Raw genomic sequence first — 3,879 nt, 5'->3', positions numbered from 1 at the left:
CCCTAAATATAGTCTCATTTCTAGGCCCAAGTTTAACTCAGATGTTCTTCCTATTAGATAATGCTTGAGGTTAATCATTTTAATCCAACACTGGTCTTTCATGCTACCATATCATGGCTTAACATGTTTTCAAATGTTTAATTTTCCTCAATGTTTGCAATATATTTTCTCATGAAGCTCAGGGGAAAAATAAATATGTCATTTGTGATATTCAGATTTTCAAAAACATTTTCATTTCAATGGTTATTAATGATTATATAATCATTATAATTTTAGAAATATCGAAAACCACAAGTCTTCTCTCCTTGGCCATGACGTGTTTCTGTTTTGTAGATAGGCTTATCTGTGCCATATTTTAGATTCCATAAATAAATGATATCATATGGTATTTGTCTATTTCTTTCTGTCTTACTTCACCTAGTGTGAGAATCTCTGGTTCCATCAAGTTGCTACAAATGGCATTAGTTATAGGCAAAATACTCTTTGACATAAATCACAGCAACTTCTTATTTGATCCGCCTCCTAGAATAATGACAATAAAGGCAAAAATAAGCCAGTGAGACCTAATTAAACTCAAAAGTGTCCACACAGCAAAGTAAACCATTAAAAAAAAAAAAACAAAAAGACAACCCACAGAATGGGAGAAAGTCTTTGCAAACAGTGAAACAGACCAGGACCTAATCTCTAAAATACATAAACAACTCATACAACTAAACAGCAAAAAAAAAAACCAACAACCCAACTGAAAAATGGGCAGAATACCTAAACAGACATTTCTCCAAAAAGACATACAGAGGGCCAATAGCCATATGGAAAAATGCTCAACATCACTAATTATTAGAGAAATGAAAATCAAAACTACAATAAGGTACCACCTCACACCACTAAGAATGGCTGTCATTAACAAGTCAACAAATAACAAATGCTGGCGAGACTGTGGAGAAAAGGATATCCTGCTTCACTCTTAGTGGAAATGCAAATTGGTACAACCACTATGGAAAATAGTATGGAGGTACCTCAGAAAACTAGATACAGGACTACCATATGATCTAGCAATCTCACTCCTGGGCCTATATCCAGATAAAAATATATTCAAAAAATACATGCACCTGTATGTTCATTGCAGCTCTATTCACAATAGCCACAATAGCCAAGTCATGGAAACAACCTAAATGCCCATCGACAGATGAATGAATGAAGAAGATATGGTACACACACACACACACACAAAGGGATATTAGTCAGCCATTAAAAAGGACAAATTCAATGCCATTTGCAGCAACATGGATGGAACTAGAGATTCTCTTCCTCCTCTTTGTAAAAGGCCACTCTTCCCATCATGAGGACCCGAACTAACCTCATGATCAAATTTAAACCCAATGACCTCCCAAAGACCCCAGCTTGAAATATCATCACACTGGCAGTTAGTGCTTTATCATATGAATTTCGGGGAGGAAAAAACATTCACTCTATAACAAGACGTCAAAAGATTGAGGGAAAAGATATATTGCAAGTGTTCCTATATTCTAAAATGAGATACTAGATACCCTTTAAAGATTTAAGAAACAAGTGTTCCACCCTTTTATTTATTTTAAGTACTATTTTCATAATCATCTCTACCTTCAGCCTATCTCCCTATTGAGGGTATTTAAGAGGTTGGATTTCAAGAGGAAGGAACAAAAGTACATTTGAAAAGGAAAATTAAATGTTTCTTGTCTTTTTCCCTCTTATGCATGTGGAGGAAGTGGATAGGGCATCTCTCATCATGCTGACAAATTACCCTAGAGTTCTGTAGGAGTAGCCTGAGGTTTTCATGTCTTCCTGAGATGGCAAAACAGGGAGAAAGAAAAGACCTCATTGAAAGCTAGCTATACTTGTATAATTTTGAATTGTTTCTCATATACCACATGTGTGCCTTACAAAGAGGGAACCAGGCTGATGCATTTAAAGTGCTGCTTTAAAAGGATTATCTGGAAGAGTCATATAATGCCAACAACAAAGGCAAACCTCTGGATGTCCAAGCACTGAGAAAATCATATGCATCTGGCAAAAGAAAATACACTGCCTTAGTCAAGAAAATGGAATTTCGATATTCTCTGAGCAGGCATGTTTTAAGAAACTTAAAATGTGCCCTACTCTAGGGTTATCTTTGGCCAGATTCCAAGCCCCAAGGGAACCAAAATTAAATCATTATACAACCAGGTGAGTAAAAATGTTTCTGCCCTTTAAACTTTCTCTCTAACCTCCTCTTCTACTGTTTCCCCGGGGAGATCGTACTTCACACTTAATAAGCAAGGGAGAAAAGTGAAAAAGCAAAGTACGGGAGAAGAAAACGGCTCCCAAAGTCTGTTTCCTATTTAAATCTCTGGCTTGAAGTAGTCAGTGAAATGCAAAAAATTTTTCATTTTAAATAACATTTAATTTCACTTTTACACTGTATGGTTTAATTATTGATTACATAAATCTTTTGTGAGGTTGAAAGTGACTGAGAAATATTTTGTTGTTTCATTGAGAAGTCACATAAGTTACAAAAAATTCTTTGAATTTTATCCAAGAGAAGGGAAATAATTAGCCACTCAGAATAGTTTTGTTCAAAAAGAATGACAAAAGATGATGTTTTCTCTTGCATCCTGTGGAGTCCCATTCTGTCTATATCTTGCCTCAGCATAAAGTGAAAAATATTGCACAGTATTTCTGATACCCTAAAACCTAGTGTATAGTTATAACACACCCAAGCAATAAATTATAGTATCTGGAACCCATTAATAATTTTAGTGAAAAATATTCCCCTAATTTCCCATGCTATTCTCCTTCTCCCAGGAGCTTAGACCTAATTATTGAATTTAGCTGAAAGCTTTCCACAAAATTATAAGAAATCCATATATATTAACAAGTTTAATCTTTATACCAATTGGTTATATTTGTGGACATGGAGATAAGGAAATTAAAATGAAATGGCAAAGATTAGAGATGATGAATATCAGAGCCATGATTTGAGCAATGGACATGTAGATTTGCGACTTTATCTTAAATGCCATGCTTATTGTTTAATTTGTGATATCAGATAGTCTGGAGGAGATGAACAACAAATTCCCAAAGATGAAATTTTAATGTCCCTTTATGGAAATCATTCTTTCTATATCTCTCCTTAAATTTATCATGCGGCTTTAATTCAACTGACCCATATTAGGAAAATTCCTTAAGAAGCTCATCAGCAGTTTCTGACAGTGAATAATATTTCACTTGTAGATTATCTTCAAACAAATACTATGTTTTTCAAATTATCAGTGCCCTTACACTTTTGTTTTTTGATCTGACGTAAGTTTAAATATTTAGTTGAATTATCTACCAAAATAGTTTTTTGTCAATAACCTTTTAGTTTGAAAATTATATAATCATTGAGATGGCAAGTTACCCATCACTTAAAGGAAGAAGTATTAAAGTCATTAAGAATTGGCCCTTTTACATCTGAAAAAATTCAAGAAAATCATCTTTACTTGAATTCTTTACTGGTGGACACTATTAATACTATTTGTGTTTGAATCTGTCTGACATGTTGTTAGCATCTTTAAATGAATTATTTATAAAGTATCACATATATATCTGTGAAAGCTAGACTAATGCTCACCAAAGATGTGCATATCCCAATTCCTAGTGTTACCCTTTCAAATATGTTAGCATCACATAGGAAAAGGGAATTAAAGTTGAAGATGGAATTAAATTTGCTAACCAGCTAACTTAAAAAAAAAAAAAGTTGTGCTAGAGGGTACATGAGTCCAGAAATCCAAAAGCTGAGGAAATATTTTAAAGGAAAATATGCTTTACTCATGTTATGGCATTGTAGTGAAAAGTCTCCAAAACAAGAGTCTCCCCAAAAGT

This window comes from Sus scrofa, chromosome 11, assembly GCF_000003025.6.
Source record: "Sus scrofa isolate TJ Tabasco breed Duroc chromosome 11, Sscrofa11.1, whole genome shotgun sequence".
In the NCBI taxonomy this organism is placed as follows: Eukaryota; Metazoa; Chordata; class Mammalia; order Artiodactyla; family Suidae; genus Sus; species Sus scrofa.
This window is presented reverse-complemented; position numbering follows the sequence as displayed.